The following is a 22186-nucleotide window of genomic DNA, read 5'->3' as shown; positions in this document are numbered from 1 at the left end:
GTAAATGTTTGTCGTCAGTGACCGTGTGGCCTAATGGATAAGGCGTCGGACTTCGGATCTGAAGATTACAGGTTCGAATGCTGTCACGCACGTGTTATTCCAGTTCTGAAAAAGAAACATACCGTTTTAATGTAGCAATTGAGCAGTACGAAACCGTCTGAAAGTTGCTGTTGACCATTTACGTGTCAGATGTGTAGCAAAGCAGTAATGGGTCGCCATAGCTGCAAATATTAGCCGGTAATATGAAGTGTTGTCAGCTGAAGTCTGATGATGCAGACGACCGTAAGGACGAAGTACCCAAAATTACCGCTAGGCCGCGCCTCTTTACCTCAGTGGTAGAGCACTGGTCTAATAAGCCAGGGGTCGTAAGTCCCATCCTTACAGGAGAAAGATGAATTTTGGAAATCAGTTGCGCGTCGTGGCTGTATAGCAAACAGTATCTGTGATGACGAACAATTAGCAACAGGCGTTTTTTTAAGAATTACTCTCAGATGTGATTAAGGCGAATGGCGCAGATAAAGCATTTGCCAAAGCGGTGCAGCATAAGGGGGGACGAGGCAGTCTGAATTACATTTTATAGATGTATTTCTCACATATCTCAGAGCCTCTCGCGATATTCGTCGTCGTCGTCGTCGTCGTCGTCGTCGTCGTCGCCGCTTCTGCAGAAGTATCAAATGGCCATCGTAGCAAATGCGGCGAGGGACGCCCTGCCTTCGATTCCGAATGCACAAAGTGTGTGGTCTTGTTTCTCAGTCTATATTTGATCGGTCTCGTAAGAGGTTGAATGTAACGAATGGGTGGGAAAGAGCAAGGGCCAGCGGCTGTGTAGAACGAAAACACAAATCCTCAGGGGTGTGAGCGTTTCGAGATGAGTAGTATACTTGTAAATGTTTGTCGTCAGTGACCTATTGCATAAGGCGTCGGACTTCGGATCTGAAGATTACAGGTTCGAATGCTCTCATGCTCGAGTTTTTCCAGTTCTGAAAAAGAAACATACCGTTTTAATGTAGCAATTGAGCAGTACGAAACAGTCTGAATGTTGCTGTTGACCATTTTTTGCTTGGAGATGCTCTTGAGCTTGAAACACACACAACAAGACCGGTGTTAACTAGCGAAATGGTCGGCAGAGTGCCGGCACCGCGAGTTTTGACTGGCACTTGCACATCTAAAACAAGGTCGTAAAGTAACTCGTTCGGCTTTTGAGTCACATAAAGTATGTGTCTTAATTTTGACGCCACTAGCTCTATATGTTGTCATGCAATTTCTTAACTCTCAGAAATGTTTATGACATAAAAGTGAAGTACGTGACGAGTGTGACGTTAGGAAAACATTAGGCAGCATGGAGAGAAACTGTATGGGACCACCCAACCGAAACGAGTACTGTGTGACGTGCTACCCGGAAGCTATTCAACACGGTAGCCGGCTAGCTCAGTCGGTAGAGCGTAAGAATCTTAATCCCAGGGTCGTTGGTTCGAGCCGCACGCTCGGCGGAACGGAATATTTTTCCGCTGCAGATGTAAATTACCGTTTTTCTGATTAACGATATTTAATGGAAATATCAACTTTAAACTTTGCCTACGTCTCTGTCAGTCGCAAGGAAACTGTATTTCAAGGTGAAGGTGATTTTGTAGACATTTGTGAAAGACATGTTCTGAAATGCAGGTGTTGTTGTTTGGAGAGCACATCGGCTACGTGTCAGATGTCAAGCCAAGCAGTAATGGGTCGCCATAGCTGCAAATATTAGCCGGTAATATGAAGTGTTGTCAGCTGAAGTCTGATGATGCAGACGACCGTAAGTTCGAAGTACCCATGAGCACCGCTAGGCCGCGCCTCTTTAGCTCAGTGGTAGAGCACTGGTCTAATAAGCCAGGGGTCGTAAGTTCCATCCTTACAGGAGAAAGATGAATTTTGGAAATCAGTTGCGCGTCGTGGCTGTATAGCAAACAGTATCTGTGATGACGAACAATTAGCAACAGGCGTTTTTTTAAGAATTACTCTCAGATGTGATTAAGGCAAATGGCGCAGATAAAGCATTTGCCAAAGCGGTACAGCATAAGGAGGGACGAAGCAGTCTGAATTACATTTTATAGATGTATTTCTCACATGTCTCAGAGCCTCTCGCGATATTCGTCGTCGTCGTCGTCGTCGTCGCCGATTCTGCAGAAGTAGCAAACGGCCATCGTAGCAAATGCGGCGAGGGACGCCCTGCCTTCGATTCCGAATGCACAAAGTGTGTGGTCTTGTTTCTCAGTCTATATTTGGTCGGTCTCGTCAGAGGTTCAATGTAACGAATGGGTGGGAAAGAGCAAGGGGCAGCGGCTGTGTAGAACGAAAACACAAATCCTCAGGGGTGTGAGCGTTTCGAGATGAGTCGTATACATGTAAATGTTGGTCGTCAGTGACCGTGTGGCCTAATGGATAAGGCGTCGGACTTCGGATCTGAAGATTACAGGTTCGAATGCTCTCATGCTCGAGTTTTTCCAGTTCTGAAAAAGAAACATACCGTTTTAATGTAGCAATTGGGCAGTACGAAACCGTCTGAATGTTGCTGTTGACCATTTTTTGCTTGGAGATGCTCTTGAGCTTGAAACACACACAACAAGACCGGTGTTAACTAGCGAAATGGTCGGCAGAGTGCCGACACCGCGAGTTTTGACTGGCACTTGCACATCTAAAACAAGGTCGTAAGGTAACTCGTTCGGCTTTTGAGTCACATAAAGTAAGTGTGTTAATTTTGACGCCACTAGCTCTATATGTTGTCATGCAATTTCTTAGCTCTCAGAAATGATTATGACATAAAAGTGAAGTACGTGGCGAGTGTGACGTTAGGAAAACATTAGGCAGCATGGAGAGAAACTGTATGGGACCACCCAACCAAACGAGTACTGTGTGACGTGCTACCCGGAAGCTATTCAACATGGTAGCCGGCTAGCTCAGTCGGTAGAGGGTCAGAATCTTAATCACAGGGTCGTGGGTTCGAGCCGCACGCTCGGCGGAACGGAATTTTGTTCCGCTGCAGATGTAAATTACCGTTTTTCTGATTAACGATATTTAATGGAAATAGCAACTTTAAACTTTGCCTACGTCTCTGTCAGTCGCAAGGAAACTGTATTTGAAGGTGAAGGTGATTTTGTAGACATGTGTGAAAGACATGTTCTGAAATGCAAGTGTTGTTGTTTGGAGAGCACATCGGTTACGTGTCAGATGTGTAGCCAAGCAGTAATGGGTCGCCATAGCTGCAAATATTAGCCGGTAATATGAAGTGTTGTCAGCTGAAGTCTGATGATGCAGACGACCGTAAGGACGTGTCAGTTGTGTAGCCAAGCAGTAATGGGTCGCCATAGCTGCAAATATTAGCCGATAATATGAAGTGTTGTCAGCTGAAGTCTGATGATGCAGACGACCGTAAGGTCGAAGTACCCATGAGTACCGCTAGGCCGCGCCTCTTTAGCTCAGTGGTAGAGCACTGGTCTAATAAGCCAGGGGTCGTAAGTTCCATCCTCACAGGAGAAAGATGAATTTTGGAAATCAGTTGCGCGTCCTGGCTGTATAGCGAACAGTATCTGTGATGACGAACAATTAGCAACAGGCGTTTTTTAAAGAATTACTCTCAGATGTGATTAAGGCGAATGGCGCAGATAAAGCATTTGCCAAAGCGGTACAGCATAAGGTGGGACGAGGCAGTCTGAATTACATTTTATAGATGTATTTCTCACATATCCCAGAGCCTATCGCGATATTCGTCGTCGTCGTCGTCGTCGTCGCCGCCGCATCTGCAGAAGTAGCAAATGGCCATCGTAGCAAATGCGGCGAGGGACGCCCTGCCTTCGATTCCGAATGCACAAAGTGTGTGGTCTTGTTTCTCAGTCTATATTTGATCGGTCTCGTAAGAGGTTGAATGTAACGAATGGGTGGGAAAGAGCAAGGGGCAGCGGCTGTGTAGAACGAAAACACAAATCCTCAGGGGTGTGAGCGTTTCGAGATGAGACGTATACATGTAAATGTTTGTCGTCAGTGACCGTGTGGCCTAATGGATAAGGCGTCGGATTTCGGATCTGAAGATTACAGGTTCGAATGCCGTCACTCTCGTGTTTTTCCAGTTCTGAAAAAGAAACATACCGTTTTAATGTAGCAATTGAGCAGTACGAAACCGTCTGAAAGTTGCTGTTGACCATTTACGTGTCAGATGTGTAGCAAAGCAGTAATGGGTCGCCATAGCTGCAAATATTAGCCGATAATATGAAGTGTTGTCAGCTGAAGTCTGATGATGCAGACGACCTTAAGGACGAAGTACCCAAAATTACCGCTAGGCCGCGCCTCTTTAGCTCAGTGGTAGAGCACTGGTCTAATAAGCCAGGGGTCGTAAGTTCCATCCTCACAGGAGAAAGATGAATTTTGGAAATCAGTTGCGCGTCGTGGCTGTATAGCAAACAGTATCTGTGATGACGAACAATTAGCAACAGGCGTTTTTTTAAGAATTACTCTCAGATGTGATTAAGGCGAATGGCGCAGATAAAGCATTTGCCAAAGCGGTACAGCATAAGGGGGGACGAGGCAGTCTGAATTACATTTTATAGATGTATTTCTCACATATCTCAGAGCCTCTCGCGATATTCGTCGTCGTCGTCGTCGTCGCCACTTCTGCAGAAGTAGAAATGTCCATCGTAGCAAAAGCGGCGAGGGACGCCCTGCCTTCGATTCCGAATACACCAAGTGTGTGGTCTTGTTTCTCAGTCTATATTTGATCGGTCTCGTAAGAGGTTGAATGTAACGAATGGGTGGGAAAGAGCAAGGGGCAGCGGCTGTGTAGAACGAAAACACAAATCCTCAGGGGTGTGAGCGTTTCGAGATGAGTAGTATACTTGTAAATGTTTGTCGTCAGTGACCTAATGCATAAGGCGTCGGACTTCGGATCTGAAGATTACAGGTTCGAATGCTCTCATGCTCGAGTTTTTCCAGTTCTGAAAAAGAAACATACCGCTTTAATGTAGCAATTGAGCAGTACGAAACAGTCTGAATGTTGCTGTTGACCATTTTTTGCTTGGAGATGCTCTTGAGCTTGAAACACACACAACAAGACCGGTGTTAACTAGCGAAATGGTCGGCAGAGTGCCGGCACCGCGAGTTTTGACTGGCACTTGCACATCTAAAACAAGGTCGTAAAGTAACTCGTTCGGCTTTTGAGTCACATAAAGTATGTGTCTTAATTTTGACGCCACTAGCTCTATATGTTGTCATGCAATTTCTTAACTCTCAGAAATGTTTATGACATAAAAGTGAAGTACGTGACGAGTGTGACGTTAGGAAAACATTAGGCAGCCTGGAGAGAAACTGTATGGGACCACCCAACCGAAACGAGTACTGTGTGACGTGCTACCCAGAAGCTATTCAACACGGTAGCCGGCTAGCTCAGTCGGTAGAGGGTCAGAATCTTAATCCCAGGGTCGTGGGTTAGAGTCGCACGCTCGGCGGAACGGAATTTCTTTCCGCTGCAGATGTAAATTACAGTCTTTCTGATTAACGATATTTAATGGAAATAGCAACTTTAAACTTTGCCTACGTCTCTGTCAGTCGCAAGGAAACTGTATTTCAAGGTGAAGGTGATTTTGTAGACATGTGTGAAAGACATGTTCTGAAATGCAAGTGTTGTTGTTTGGAGAGCACATCGGCTACGTGTCAGATGTGTAGCCAAGCAGTAATGGGTCGCCATAGCTGCAAATATTAGCCGGTAATATGAAGTGTTGTCAGCTGAAGTCTGATGATGCAGACGACCGTAAGGTCGAAGTACCCAAGAGTACCGCTAGGCCGCGCCTCTTTAGCTCAGTGGTAGAGCACTGGTCTAATAAACCAGGGGTCGTAAGTTCCGTCCTCACAGGAGAAAGATGAATTTTGGAAATCAGTTGCGCGTCGTGGCTGTATAGCAAACAGTATCTGTGATGACGAACAATTAGCAACAGGCGTTTTTTTAAGAATTACTCTCAGATGTGATTAAGGCGAATGGCGCAGATAAAGCATTTGCCAAAGCGGTACAGCATAAGGGGGGACGAGGCAGTCTGAATTACATTTTATAGATGTATTTCTCACATATCTCAGAGCCTCTCGCGATATTCGTCGTCGTCGTCGTCGTCGCCACTTCTGCAGAAGTAGAAATGGCCATCGTAGCAAATGCGGCGAGGGACGCCCTGCCTTCGATTCCGAATACACCAAGTGTGTGGTCTTGTTTCTCAGTCTATATTTGATCGGTCTCGTAAGAGGTTGAATGTAACGAATGGGTGGGAAAGAGCAAGGGGCAGCGGCTGTGTAGAACGAAAACACAAATCCTCAGGGGTGTGAGCGTTTCGAGATGAGTAGTATACTTGTAAATGTTTGTCGTCAGTGACCTAATGCATAAGGCGTCGGACTTCGGATCTGAAGATTACAGGTTCGAATGCTCTCATGCTCGAGTTTTTCCAGTTCTGAAAAAGAAACATACCGTTTTAATGTAGCAATTGAGCAGTACGAAACCGTCTGAATGTTGCTGTTGACCATTTTTTGCTTGGAGATGCTCTTGAGCTTGAAACACACACAACAAGACCGGTGTTAACTAGCGAAATGGTCGGCAGAGAGCCGACACCGCGAGTTTTGACTGGCACTTGCACATCTAAAACAAGGTTGTAAAGTAACTCGTTCGGCTTTTGAGTCACATAAAGTATGTGTGTTAATTTTGACGCCACTAGCTCTATATGTTGTCATGCAATTTCTTAACTCTCAGAAATGATTATGACATAAAAGTGAAGTACGTGACGAGTGTGACGTTAGGAAAACATTAGGAAGCGTGGAGAGAAACTGTATGGGACCACCCAACCGAAACGAGTACTGTGTGACGTGCAACCCCGAAGCTATTCAACACGGTAGCCGGCTAGCTCAGTCGGTAGAGGGTCAGAATCTTAATCCCAGGGTCGTGGGTTCGAGCCGCACGCTCGGCGGAACGGAATTTTGTTCCGCTGCAAATGTAAATTACCGTTATTCTGATTAACGATATTTAATGGAAATAGCAACTTTAAAATTTGCCTACGTCTCTGTCAGTCGCAAGGAAACTGTACTTGAAGGTGAAGGTGATTTTGTAGACATGTGTGAAAGACATGTTCTGAAATGCAAGTGTTGTTGTTTGGAGAGCACATCGGTACGTGTCAGATGTGTAGCCAAGCAGTAATGGGTCGCCATAGCTGCAAATATTAGCCGGTAATATGAAGTGTTGTCAGCTGAAATCTGATGATGCAGACGACCGTAAGGACGAAGTACCCAAAAGTACCGCTAGGCCGCGCCTCTTTAGCGCAGTGGTGGAGCACTGGTCTAATAAACCAGGGGTCGTAAGTTCCATCCTTACAGGAGAAAGATGAATTTTGGAAATCAGTTGCGCGTCGTGGCCGTATAGCAAACAGTACCTGTGATGACGAACAATTAGCAACAGGCGTTTTTTTAAGAATTACCCTCAGATGTGATTAAGGCGAATGGCGCATATAAAGCATTTGCCAAAGCGGTACAGCATAAGGGGGGATGAGGCAGTCTGAATTACATTTTATAGATGTGTTTCTCACATATCTCAGAGCCTCTCGCTGTCGTCGTCGTCGCCGCCGCTGCCGCTTCATCAGTAGTAGCAAATGGCCATCGTAGCAAATGCGGCGAGGGACGCCCTGCCTGCGATTCCGAATGCACAAAGTGTGTGGTCTTGTTTCTCAGTCTATATTTGATCGGTCTCGTAAGAGGTTGAATGTAACGAATGGGTGGGAAAGAGCAAGGGGCAGCGGCTGTGTAGAACGAAACCACAAATCCTCAGAGGAGTGAGCGTCTCGAGATGAGTAGTGTACATGTAAATGTTTGTCATCAGTGATCGTGTGGCCTAACGGATAAGGCGTCGGACTTCGGATCTGAAATTACAGGTTCGAATGCTGTCACGCTCGTGTTTTTCCAGTTCTGAAAAAGAAACATACCGTTTTAATGTAGCAATTGAACAGTACGAAACCGTCTGAATGTTGCTGGTTGCTGTTGACCATTTTTTGCTTGGAGATGCTCTTGAGCTTGAAACACACACAACAAGACCGGTGTTAACTAGCGAAATGGTCGGCAGAGTGCCGACACCGCCAGTTTTGACTGGCACTTGCACATCTAAAACAAGGTCGTAAAGTAACTCGTTTGGCTTTTGAGTCACATAAAGTTTGTGTGTTAATTTTGACGCCACTAGCTCTGCATGTTGTCATGCAATTTCTTAACTCTCAGAAATGATTATGACATAAAAGTGAAGTATGTCACGAGTGTGACGTTAGGAAAACATTCGGCAGCATGGAGAGAAACTGTATGGGACCACCCAACCGAAACGAGTACTGTGTGACGTGCTACCCGGAAGCTATTCAACATGCTAGCCGGTTAGCTCAGTCGGTAGAGAGTCACACTCTTAATCACAGGGTCGTGGGTTCGAGCCGCACGCTGGGCGGAACGGGATTTTGTTCCGCTGCAGATGTAAATTACCGTTTTTCTGATTAACGATATTTAATGGAAATAGCAACTTTAAACTTTGCCTACGTCTCTGTCAGTCGCAAGGAAACTGTATTTGAAGGTGAAGGTGATTTTGTAGACAAGTGTGAAAGACATGTTCTGAAATGCAAGTGTTGTTGTTTGGAGAGCACATCGGTTACGTGTCAGATGTGTACCCAAGCAGTAATGGGTCGCCATAGCTGCAAATATTAGCCGGTAATATGAAGTGTTGTCAGCTGAAGTCTGATGATGCAGACTACCGTAAGGACGAAGTACCCAAAAAAGCTGCTACGCCGCGCCTCTTTAGCTCAGTGGTAGAGCACTGGTCTCATAAACCAGGGGTCGTAAGTTCCATCCTCACAGGTGAAAGATGTATTTTGGAAATCAGTTGCGCGTCGTGGCTGTATAGCAAACAGTATCTGTGAAGACGAACAATTAGCAACAGGCGTCTTTTTAAAAATTACCCTCAGATGTGATTAAGGCGAATGGCGCAGATAAAGCATTTGCCAAAGCGGTACAACATAAGGTGGGACGAGGCAGTCTGAATTACATTTTATAGATGTATTTCTCACATATCTCAGAGCCTCTCGCGGTCGTCGTCGTCGTCGTCGTCGTCGTCGTCGTCCCCGCCGCCGCCGCCGCTTCATCAGAAGTAGCAAATGGCCATCGTAGCAAATGCGGCGAGGGACGCCCTGCCTTCGATTCCGAATGCACAAATTGTGTGGTCTTGTTTCTCAGTCTATATTTGATCGGTGTCGTAAGAGGTTGAATGTAACGAATGGGTGGGAAAGAGCAAGGGGCAGCGGCTGTGTAGAACGAAAACACAAATCGTCAGGGGTGTGAGCGTTTCGAGATGAATAGTATACAAGTAAATGTTTGTCGTCAGTGACCGTGTGGCCTAATGGATAAGGCGTCGGACTTCGGATCTGAAGATTACAGGTTCGAATGCTGTCACGCTCGAGTTTTTCCAGTTCTGACAAAGAAACGTACCGTTTTAATGTAGCAATTGAGCAGTACGAAACCGTCTGAATGTTGCTGTTGACCATTTTTTGCTTGGAGATGCTCTTGAGCTTGAAACACACACAACAAGACCGGTGTTAACTAGCGAAATGGTCGGCAGAGTGCCGACACCGCGAGTTTTGACTGGCACTTGCATATCTAAAACAAGGTCGTAAAGTAACTCGTTCGGCTTTTGAGTCACATAAAGTATGTGTGTTAATTTTGACGCCACTAGCTCTGCATATTGTCATGCAATTTCTTTACCTCTCCGAAATGATTATGACATAAAAGTGAAGTACGTGGCGAGTGTGACGTTAGGAAAACATTAGGCAGCATGGAGAGAAACTGTATGGAACCACCCAACCGAAACGAGTACTGTGTGACGTGCTACCCGGCAGGTAATCACCATGGTAGCCGGCTAGCTCAGTCGGTAGAGGGTCAGACTCTTAATCCCAGGGTCGTGGGTACGAGCCCCACGCTGGGCGGAACCGAATTTTGTTCCGCTGCAGATGTAAATTACCGTTTTTCTGATTAACGATATGTAATGGAAATAGCAACTTTAAACGTTGCCTACGTCTCTGTCAGTCGCAAGGAAACTGTATTTGGAGGTGAAGGTGATTTTGTAGACATGTGTGAAAGACATGTTCTGAAATGCAAGTGTTGTTGTTTGGAGAGCACATCGGTTACGTGTCAGATGTGTAGCCAAGCAGTAATGGGTCGCCATAGCTGCAAATATTAGCCGGTAATATGAAGTGTTGTCAGCTGAAGTCTGATGATGCAGACGACCGTAAGGACGAAGTACCCAAAAATACTGCTACACCGTGCCTCTTTAGCTCAGTGGTAGAGCACTGCTCTAATAAAGCAGGGGTCGTAAGTTCCATCCTTACAGGAGAAAGATGAATTTTGGAAATCAGTTGCGCGTCGTGGCTGTATAGCAAACAGTATATGTGATGACGAACAATTAGCAACAGGCGTTTTTTTAAGAATTACCCTCAGATGTGATTAAGGCGAATGGCGCAGATAAAGCATTTGCCAAAGCGGTACAGCATAAGGTGGGACGAGGCAGTCTGAATTACATTTTATAGATGTATTTCTCACATATCTCTGAGCCTCTCGCGATATTCGTCGTCGTCGTCGTCGTCGCCGCCGCCGCCGCTTCTGCAGAAGTAGCAAATGGCGATCGTAGCAAATGCGGCGAGGGACGCCCTGCCTTCGATTCCGAATGCACAAAGTGTGTGGTCTTGTTTCTCAGTCTATATTTGGTCGGTCTCGTAAGAGATTGAATGTAACGAATGGGTGGGAAAGAGCAAGGGGCAGCGGCTGTATAGAACGAGAACACAAATCCTCAGGGGTGTGAGCGTTTCGAGACGAGTAGTATACATGTATATGTTTGTCGTCAGTGACCGTGTGGCCTAATGGATAATGCGTCGGACTTCGGATCAGAAGATTACATGTTCGAATGCTGTCACGCTCATGTTTTTCCAGTTCTGAAAAAGAAACATACCGTTTTAATGTAGCAATTGAGCAGTACGAAACCGTCTGAATGTTGCTGTTGACCATTTTTTGCTTGGAGATACTCTTGAGCGTGAAACACACACAACAAGACCGGTGTTAACTAGCGAAATGGTCGGCAGAGTGCCGACACCGCGAGTTTTGACTGGCTCTTGCACATCTAAAACAAGGTCGTAAAGTAACTCGTTCGGCTTTTGAGTCACATAAAGTATGTGTGTTAATTTTGACGCCACTAGCTCTGCATGTTGTCATGCAATTTCTTAACTCTCAGAAATGATTATGACATAAAAGTGAAGTACGTGACGAGTGTGACGTTAGGAAAACATTAGGCAGCATGGAGAGAAACTGTATGGGACCACCCAACTGAAACGAGTACTGTGTGACGTGCTACCCGGCAGGTATTCACCATGCTAGCCGGTTAGCTCAGTTGCGAGTCAGCCGCCGAGCGGGACGGACGTGTGGCGGAGCTGGACGTCTGGCTGTAGTAAACACAGGCTGAGTCGCTGCGTTTGAGGTTAGTGGTGCTGCTAAGCCGCTATTCGTGTTGCACTTGTATTCATGAAGTTCTAGAATGAATAGGTCGAATTATTTGAGGAAAGACACAATCAAGTTTACTTTCGATCGAAATTTCGTTCGACCTAAAGCATTTGAAATTAAAGCATGGTTTATCGAAAAAGTATTGATTAACGGTGATGATGTTGTCGGAGTTTATCTCTCGTTTGTGACAAATGCTGTGTATCTGAAGATGAAAAGTCCAGAATTATGTAGTTCCATTGTGGATCGTTGCGGAGGTAGCGTGAAGTTTAATCATTCTGATGGGAATGTGAGTGACGTTGCTGTTAGTCATGCTGGGTACGGGATTCGTACGATCAGAGTGTTTGAGCTCCCTTTTGAAATTCCGCCCGAAGAACTTAATGTTGCCCTTCGGCCTTATGGCAGAATTATTTCCAATGTGGCAGAAAGGTGGTCTGAAGCTCATATGTTTCCTGTCTTGAACGGCGTAAGGCAAATTAAGATTGAATTACAGAAGCATGTCCCCTCTTATCTTAATATTTGTGGGTATCGTGCTTTGATTATTTATGATGGGCAACCGCGGACTTGCGCTTTATGCAATTCCACGGAACACATTCGTGCAGAATGTTCATGGAGGCGTGTCCCGCAGTTACCGCGTGACGAGATGCCGAGTTCCGGCCCTGTTGTTGGTATGAAGTTGTCATACGCTGCCGCTGCTGACTTCCGCAGCCGAGGCGAGTCGGTGCCGCCTGTGCGCGGGGAGCCTGCTGCCTCGCGGGCGGTTGTCGATGATACTCCGGCTTCAAGCTCTAGATTTGCGGATGGTCTGCCGATCAGCTCCGCGCCCCTCGAATCTATGCCGACGCCAACTTTTTCCAACTCTCCCACTGTGGTTGCTCGTTCTTCCGCGGACTCGGCCGAAGATCCCCAAATACCCGCAACGGAGGTTTCCTTGCGTCGTCAGGATTCCCACCAACGTGAGGATATTGCCACTAGCTTCCGAGGAGTGGACGCTCCAGGCATCCACTCTGCGGGAACTATGAACGAAGATAGCAATCTGGACATTGGTTTCACGTTGGCGCCCACAGAAGACACTTGCGTCAAGGAAACCACAACGAGCGATAGTGTAGAATTGGAGACTGGGTTGCTACCAGTGGGAGCCATGGAAAAAGATGCGCCTCCTTCTGCCGTTGTGGAATGCGATACGCGGACTTTTGTCCGAAAAAAGGAACAGGCGCCGTCAGACGTATCATCCGGTACTTCTCCTGACAGGTCGCAAACTTCATCTCCTGCTAGATCGCCGAAGAGATCTTCGAAGAAAGGCAAGAAGAGGAGATTGGCACACAAAGCAGCAGAGAGTTTAGCTCCTGCATTGCGGGAAAAGTTAAAACATTTAAGGGATAATGAACGACTACGAGAACAATGCCCAGTAGCACGAGTTAACGAGTGTACTGAAGCGGAGATGAGTCGTGCCGATGCAGATGATCTTCAACAACAACCTCGCGCACCGCTTGGCGTCGCAGGTTTGCAGACCGGCACTACTATGGATTTAGACCGAACTGTCTCAGGAAAAGGACTTGATTGGGCCGATGCCCAAGAAGATCGTACCGACCACGGAATGGAGATGGACCTGACACATGCTAGTGATATTTAATTTTTTTTTTTAATGTCTATTTTTCTTTCTGACAGACAGAATGGAATGGTACAGACGTGACTCTGCATGGGGTATACTTCATTAGCCAATTTCTTTTACCTGCACCTATGCCAACGGAACTGACATAAAATGTGACCACGATCAATATAAATCGGATTCGCAGTGAAACGAAAGTCGCTTCTTTAAAAGATTTCCTTTACCAGTCGGATACTGATATAGCCCTCCTACAGGAATTTAATGTCCACAACTTTTATGTCCCAGGTTTTCAAGAGATTTTAAATATTGCACCTGAAGCCACATGTGGGACTGCGATCCTTGTCAAAGATGGTATTGATGTGAAGGATATCTGTCTGTTAGAAAATGGGAGGGGCATCAGTTGTAAAATTTTTACTACTACTGTTTTAAATGTATATGTCCCCTCTGGTAACAACGCTAGAGATGATAGGGCTAATTTTTTTAAGAACGATATGGTCTATTTACTTAAGGGGAATCCGGCGGAAGCTTTAATCGGTGGTGACTTTAATTGTGTACTTCACAAAAAGGATCAGCGACCAAATTTTAACTTCTCCAGGGAACTGGCGGCTTTGGTGACAAACATGAAGTGGACAGACGTGTGGGAAAGCAAATACCCCACGTTAGTCAAATTTACGTACATCAGTAGTCGCTCGCAAAGCAGAATAGACAGAATATACGTCACAGCAAACCTGGAAAATAAAATCAGTAGTATCGAAGTAATTCCCACTACCTTTTCGGACCATCTCGCAGTGAAATGCAGCATTCGGTTTCAGAAGCAAGGAACGTATTGGGGTCGCCCCTTATGGAAGCTGAATACCCATATGTTGTTCGAGGGTGCCCTATCAAGAACAGTAGCGGAGGTATGGCAGGCTGCTCTACGTATGCGCCATAAATACAGCTCTCGCCTTGCGTGGTGGACCTCATGTGCTAAAAAGAAATTGAGATCATCCCTAATAGCTTACGGGAGGGAGCGAGCGATGTGGTCTCGCAATACCGTTGAATTTTACTATACATGCTTAAGGGAACTATCAGCTCAGCAGATGACTGATGAGGTTTTCATTGAAATAAAGAAGATCAAGGCTCACCTCATAAGTCTCAAGCGACAACAGCTGGAGGGTTTAAAAATTAAATCTCGTGTCCCGACAACGGTGGAGGACGAAAACGCATCGCTGTACCACTTACTCGAACATGAAAGAAATAGAAGACGAGCGTTTATTGCTTGTCTTAGAGTGGGCGATAACCGGGTGCTGACGGAACACTCTGACATTTTAAATGCAGTTTATGGATTTTATCGTACGTTATATACTGATACCCGGTATAATCTAGACTGTGCGAACGATTTGCTACGAACTACAGGTATCGACAACGTTATCAATGACGAGGACAATGTGTCCCTTACCACTGCGATCACATGTGAGGAGGTGTTTGATATACTTAAATATTCGCCTACCCGTAAGTCCCCAGGGCCTGATGGCTTGCCTGTAGAGTTTTATTGTACATTTTGGCCTCTCATCGGTAATCAATTCACAGAAGTGATAAATGAAGTGTTGCAAGGTGTTACTGTTCCACGCGAGTTCAAAGAAAGCGTAACTGTGCTAATACCAAAGGGAAGGAACGCGACAGTTAAAGATCTCAATCAATTGAGACCAATATGTTTGATGAACTCGGATTATAAAATAATTGCACGTGTACTGAAGGAAAGACTGAGACCTCTAATGGAGAAGATCATAGGTGACCACCAAACCTGTCTCTCGGGGCGGAATATTTTTAAAACTGTTTGTGAATATAGGGATGTCCCTGCAATTTTTGCAACGTCATCCTCACCAGGAGGCCTTGCCTTTATCGACTTCTCAAAGGCTTTTGACAGGGTCAACCACTTATTTTGGTTCAGAACGTTGACCTATGTGGGTTTTAGTCAACATTTTGTGCAAGTTTTAATTAACATTGTTGAAGGCATCCAAACACAAGTGTCTGTAAATGGGCATTTCACTCCACCCATTGAAATTCGCAACGGCGTCCCGCAGGGAAGTCCTTTGTCAATGCTCCTGTATGTTGTTGCACTGGAGCCTTTACTAAGGAGACTCGATGTCGATCTTGAGGGCATCACGATATCTGGCGTTAACAACGTCACCAATGCATATGCTGATGACGTTGGGGTGGTTATTCGTAGTAACGAAGATTTAGAGAAATTAACTACGAATATTCAGATCTTTTGTGAAGCTACAGGCGCTAGGGTTAACGAGGTGAAGAGTTCGTTTTTAAATCTTAAAGGTCTTCAAGATGTCCGTTTGGAATGGGCACGCTCCGTCGATCGTCACACCGCTCTGGGTGTCACCTTTTACCGATGTCCGCTTCAGACCATGACCTACAATTGGAAGAAAGTACTGGATACAATCAGAGGAGCCACAATACTCAATCAGACCAGACATCTGATCATTAAACAACGAATCAGAATAATTAATTGGTCCATTTTATCAAAAGCTATATATATAGGTCAAATATTGCCAGTTTCGAAACCCATTGCCAAACGTATAATGAGTATCATTTGCCGATTTATATGGACAGGGAATATTTTTAGAGTAGCAGTCGGTACAGTTACGTTACCTTCCGCTGAAGGTGGCCTAGGTTTAACAGATATATGGCGGAAGACTACGGCGTTATATATAAAGAGGACCCTACAAATTATAGAAAAACATCCACATAGGATTACAGCCAGGCTGTATCGACTCCTACAGCCAGAAAATTTACGTCCACCCATAAATATAGGCGGAATTAATTATAAATTGAAATATATTCGCCAGTTCTTTTTAGAGATTAGCTACATGGACAGTATTGTCACGAATCCACAATCAAGGAATTGCAGGAAATTAATGGAACTCTTAACAACGAAAGATCATGTCAACAAAATGGAGTGCAGATATCCCGACAAAGACTGGAAAAGAATTTGGAAAAATATTAGTAATCGTGAACTGTCTTCCGACATTCAGGCAACCTGGTACCGAGTTGTTAATAACGTAGTTTCCACTAACGAAAAGTTGCACTCCATTGGTCTTAGTGACACGATTGTGTGCACCCGATGTGACGCAGTTGACACATTGATCCACCGCTTTCTCTGTGGCGGATACGCCGAAATATGGAGGGGACTCCAACGGCGGGTAGCCTTTATAACCAGAACTGTTAGTACTGAGATCAATGTTGAAAAATTACTCTTCCCCGATGGTGTTTTCTTCCCTGTCCAGAAAACCAATGCTGTGTTGTGGTTGTTTGGCAATTATGTACATTACGTTATATCTGAACACGGCAATGACCGTGTTTTAGAATACGAATTATACGAACGAGCAAAATATTATCAGATATGTACGCGCAGGGACCACAAAAAAACTTTTGGTAACATGTTACACATTCTGTTTCAGAGACAAGGGATTGGATAAACATCTTAATAGACCTCGTCTACGAAAAATGTAGTCACAGGCCAAAGTAGGGGATCGCTGTTGAGGGTGAAGTACGGTGGGGACTTCGTGTGCCCCAGGGCCGCTACGGTAGCCGTGAAGGCCTCGGACAGAACCCCGAAACGGCACTGCGGCTTCACACTTACTGCTGGATGAACCCCATATCTCCAGCAACTACTTTCATCTATGATAATTTTCCAGGATCTCGGAAATATCGGAAGGTGGTTTCGTTGCACACAATGCAGTGGAAGCTTCTTGCACGTGTTCCTCAGTTACAATCTTTCTATTTTTGTTTAATTTTTTTTCAGTATGAAGCAAGAGTGACAATTTATTAATTCCCAAGAAGCCTTAATTTTTCAATTTTCAGTTCTACGGAGGAGAATCCTCACATGGCGAAGAAGCCAAACGTCATTTCATTTCCCTAACTGTCACAGTAAATTTGAAAAAAAAAAAAAATCAGTCGATATAGCATAGAAGCTCGCCGAAGAAGGCATAAAAGGAGAGCGAATGGATGGGCTGTGTGGGGAGAAGGGAGCCCAAAAAAAAAAAAAAAAAAAAAAAAAAAAAAAAAAAAAAAAAAAAAAAAAAAAAAAAAAAAAAGTTGGTAGAGCACTTGCCTGCGAAAGGCAAAGGTCAAAAAAAAAAAATGGATAAGGCGTCGGACTTCGGATCTGAAGATTACAGGTTCGAATGCTGTCACGCTTGTGTTTTTCCAGTTCTGAAAAAGAAACATAACGTTTTAATGTAGCAATTGAGCACTACGAAACCGTCTGAATGTTGCTGTTGACCATTTTTTGCTTGGAGATGCTCTTGAGCTTGAAACACACACAACAAGACCGGTGTTAACTAACGAAAAAGTCGGCAGAGTGCCGACACAGCGAGTTTTGACTATCACTTGCACATCTAAAACAACGTCGGAAAGTAACTCGTTCGGCTTTTGAGTCACATAAAGTATGTGCGTTAATTTTGACGCCACTAGCTCTGCATGTTGTCATGCAATTTCTTTACCTCTCAGAAGTGATTATGACATAAAAGTGAAGTACGTGACGAGTGTGACGTTAGGAAAACATTAGGCATCATGGAGAGATTCTGTATGGGACCACCCAACCCAAACGAGTACTGTGTGACGTGCTACCCGGCAGGTATTCACCGAGGTAGCCGGCTAGCTCAGTCGGTAGAGCGTCAGACTCTTAATCCCAGGGTCGTGGGTTCGAGCCAGACGCTGGGCGGAACGGAATTTTGTTCCGCTGCAAGTGTAAATTACCGTTTTTCTGATTAACGAGATTTAATGGAAATAGCAACTTTAAACTTTGCCTACGTCTCTGTCAGTCGCAAGGAAGCTGTATTTGAAGGTGAAGGTGATTTTGTAGACACGTGTGAAAGACATGTTCTGAAATGCAAGTGTTGTTGTTTGGAGAGCACATCGGTTACGTGTCAGATGTGTAGCCAAGCAGTAATTTGTCGCCATAGCTGCAAATATTAGCCGGTAATATGAAGTGTTGTCAGCTAAAGTCTGATGATGCAGACGACCGTAAGGACGAAGTACCCAAGAGTACTGCTAGGCCGCGCCTCTTTAGCTCAGTGGTAGAGCACTGGTCTAATAAACCAGGGGCCGTAAGTTCCATTCTCACAGGAGAAAGATTAATTTTGGAAATCAGTTGCGCGTCGTGGCCGTATAGCAAACAGTACCTGTGATGACGAACAATTAGCGACAGGCGTTTTTTTAAGAATTACTCTCAGATGCGATTAAGGCAAATGGCGCAGATAAAGCATTTGCCAAAGCGGTACAGCATAAGGTGGGACGAGGCAGTCTGAATTACATTTTATTGATGTATTTCTCACATATCTCAGAGTCTCTCGCGATATTCGTCGTCGTCGTCGTCGCCGCCGCCGCCGCTTCTGCAGAAGTAGCAAATGGCAATCGTAGCAAATGCGGCGAGGGACGCCCTGCCTTCGATTCCGAATGCACAAAGTGTGTGGTCTTGTTTCTCAGTCTATATTTGGTCGGTCACGTCAGAGGTTGAATGTATCGAATGGGTGGGAAAGAGCAAGGGGCAGCGGCTGTGTAGAACGAAAACGCAAATCCTCAGGGGCGTGAGCGTTTCGAGATGAGTCGTATACATGTAAATGTTGGTCGTCAGTGATCGTGTGGCCTAACGGATAAGGCGTCGGACTTCGGATCTGAAATTACAGTTTCGAATGCTGTCACGCTCGTGTTTTTCCAGTTCTGAAAAAGAAACATACCGTTTTAATGTAGCAATTGAGCAGTAAGAAACCGTCTGAATGTTGCTGGTTGCTGTTGACCATTTTTTGCTTGGAGATGCTCTTGAGCTTGAAACACACACAACAAGACCGGTGTTAACTAGCGAAATGGTTGGCAGAGTGCCGACACCGCCAGTTTTGACTGGCACTTGCACATCTAAAACAAGGTCGTAAAGTAACTCGTTTGGCTTTTGAGTCACATAAAGTTTGTGTGTTAATTTTGACGCCACTAGCTCTGCATGTTGTCATGCAATTTCTTAACTCTCAGAAATGATTATGACATAAAAGTAAAGTATGTCACGAGTGTGACGTTAGGAAAACATTCGGCAGCATGGAGAGAAACTGTATGGGACCACCCAACCGAAACGAGTACTGTGTGACGTGCTACCCGGAAGCTATTCAACATGCTAGCCGGTTAGCTCAGTCGGTAGAGGGTCACACTCTTAATCACAGGGTCGTGGGTTCGAGCCGCACGCTGGGCGGAACGGAATTTTGTTCCGCTGCAGATGTAAATTACCGTTTTTCTGATTAACGATATTTAATGGAAATAGCAACTTTAAACTTTGCCTACGTCTCTGTCAGTCGCAAGGAAACTGTATTTGAAGGTGAAGGTGATTTTGTAGACAAGTGTGAAAGACATGTTCTGAAATGCAAGTGTTGTTGTTTGGAGAGCACATCGGTTACGTGTCAGATGTGTAGCCAAGCAGTAATGGGTCGCCATAGCTGCAAATATTAGCCGGTAATATGAAGTGTTGTCAGCTGAAGTCTGATGATGCAGACTACCGTAAGGACGAAGTACCCAAAAAAGCTGCTACGCCGCGCCTCTTTAGCTCAGTGGTAGAGCACTGGTCTCATAAACCAGGGGTCGTAAGTTCCATCCTCACAGGTGAAAGATGTATTTTGGAAATCAGTTGCGCGTCGTGGCTGTATAGCAAACAGTATCTGTGAAGACGAACAATTAGCAACAGGCGTCTTTTTAAAAATTACCCTCAGATGTGATTAAGGCGAATGGCGCAGATAAAGCATTTGCCAAAGCGGTACAACATAAGGTGGGACGAGGCAGTCTGAATTACATTTTATAGATGTATTTCTCACATATCTCAGAGCCTCTCGCGGTCGTCGTCGTCGTCGTCGTCGTCGTCCCCGCCGCCGCCGCCGCTTCATCAGAAGTAGCAAATGGCCATCGTAGCAAATGCGGCGAGGGACGCCCTGCCTTCGATTCCGAATGCACAAATTGTGTGGTCTTGTTTCTCAGTCTATATTTGATCGGTGTCGTAAGAGGTTGAATGTAACGAATGGGTGGGAAAGAGCAAGGGGCAGCGGCTGTGTAGAACGAAAACACAAATCCTCAGGGGTGTGAGCGTTTCGAGATGAATAGTATACAAGTAAATGTTTGTCGTCAGTGACCGTGTGGCCTAATGGATAAGGCGTCGGACTTCGGATCTGAAGATTACAGGTTCGAATGCTGTCACGCTCGTGTTTTTCCAGTTCTGACAAAGAAACATACCGTTTTAATGTAGCAATTGAGCAGTACGAAACCGTCTGAATGTTGCTGTTGACCATTTTTTGCTTGGAGATGCTCTTGAGCTTGAAACACACACAACAAGACCGGTGTTAACTAGCGAAATGGTCGGCAGAGTGCCGACACCGCGAGTTTTGACTGGCACTTGCATATCTAAAACAAGGTCGTAAAGTAACTCGTTCGGCTTTTGAGTCACATAAAGTATGTGTGTTAATTTTGACGCCACTAGCTCTGCATATTGTCATGCAATTTCTTTACCTCTCCGAAATGATTATGACATAAAAGTGAAGTACGTGGCGAGTGTGACGTTAGGAAAACATTAGGCAGCATGGAGAGAAACTGTATGGAACCACCCAACCGAAACGAGTACTGTGTGACGTGCTACCCAGCAGGTAATCACCATGGTAGCCGGCTAGCTCAGTCGGTAGAGGGTCAGACTCTTAATCCCAGGGTCGTGGGTACGAGCCCCACGCTGGGCGGAACCGAATTTTGTTCCGCTGCAGATGTAAATTACCGTTTTTCTGATTAACGATACGTAATGGAAATAGCAACTTTAAACGTTGCCTACGTCTCTGTCAGTCGCAAGGAAACTGTATTTGGAGGTGAAGGTGATTTTGTAGACATGTGTGAAAGACATGTTCTGAAATGCAAGTGTTGTTGTTTGGAGAGCACATCGGTTACGTGTCAGATGTGTAGCCAAGCAGTAATGGGTCGCCATAGCTGCAAATATTAGCCGGTAATATGAAGTGTTGTCAGCTAAAGTCTGATGATGCAGACGACCGTAAGGACGAAGTACCCAAAAATACTGCTACACCGTGCCTCTTTAGCTCAGTGGTAGAGCACTGCTCTAATAAAGCAGGGGTCGTAAGTTCCATCCTTACAGGAGAAAGATGAATTTTGGAAATCAGTTGCGCGTCGTGGCTGTATAGCAAACAGTATATGTGATGACGAACAATTAGCAACAGGCGTTTTTTTAAGAATTACCCTCAGATGTGATTAAGGCGAATGGCGCAGATAAAGCATTTGCCAAAGCGGTACAGCATAAGGTGGGACGAGGCAGTCTGAATTACATTTTATAGATGTATTTCTCACATATCTCTGAGCCTCTCGCGATATTCGTCGTCGTCGTCGTCGTCGCCGCCGCCGCCGCTTCTGCAGAAGTAGCAAATGGCGATCGTAGCAAATGCGGCGAGGGACGCCCTGCCTTCGATTCCGAATGCACAAAGTGTGTGGTCTTGTTTCTCAGTCTATATTTGGTCGGTCTCGTAAGAGATTGAATGTAACGAATGGGTGGGAAAGAGCAAGGGGCAGCGGCTGTATAGAACGAGAACACAAATCCTCAGGGGTGTGAGCGTTTCGAGACGAGTAGTATACATGTATATGTTTGTCGTCAGTGACGGTGTGGCCTAATGGATAATGCGTCGGACTTCGGATCAGAAGATTACATGTTCGAATGCTGTCACGCTCATGTTTTTCCAGTTCTGAAAAAGAAACATACCGTTTTAATGTAGCAATTGAGCAGTACGAAACCGTCTGAATGTTGCTGTTGACCATTTTTTGCTTGGAGATACTCTTGAGCGTGAAACACACACAACAAGACCGGTGTTAACTAGCGAAATGGTCGGCAGAGTGCCGACACCGCGAGTTTTGACTGGCTCTTGCACATCTAAAACAAGGTCGTAAAGTAACTCGTTCGGCTTTTGAGTCACATAAAGTATGTGTGTTAATTTTGACGCCACTAGCTCTGCA

At 45.3% G+C, this 22186-nt stretch overlaps 3 non-coding genes across 3 annotated transcripts; all 3 read left to right on the top strand.

Annotated features, from left to right (window-relative positions):
* Positions 1–1828: 1828 nt before the first annotated feature.
* Trnai-aau (transfer RNA isoleucine (anticodon AAU)) lies at positions 1829–1900 on the top strand. The gene has a single exon. It is a non-coding gene; the product is annotated as a tRNA-Ile (tRNA).
* Positions 1901–10333: 8433 nt separating this feature from the next.
* Trnai-aau (transfer RNA isoleucine (anticodon AAU)) lies at positions 10334–10405 on the top strand. The gene has a single exon. It is a non-coding gene; the product is annotated as a tRNA-Ile (tRNA).
* A 10849-nt stretch (positions 10406–21254) lies between these two features.
* On the top strand, positions 21255–21326 carry Trnai-aau (transfer RNA isoleucine (anticodon AAU)). Its single transcript has one exon. It is a non-coding gene; the product is annotated as a tRNA-Ile (tRNA).
* Positions 21327–22186: the final 860 nt, after the last annotated feature.

The sequence above is a fragment of the Schistocerca gregaria genome, unplaced genomic scaffold, assembly GCF_023897955.1.
Source record: "Schistocerca gregaria isolate iqSchGreg1 unplaced genomic scaffold, iqSchGreg1.2 ptg000350l, whole genome shotgun sequence".
Lineage (NCBI taxonomy): Eukaryota > Metazoa > Arthropoda > Insecta > Orthoptera > Acrididae > Schistocerca > Schistocerca gregaria.
This window is presented reverse-complemented; position numbering and strand designations above follow the sequence as displayed.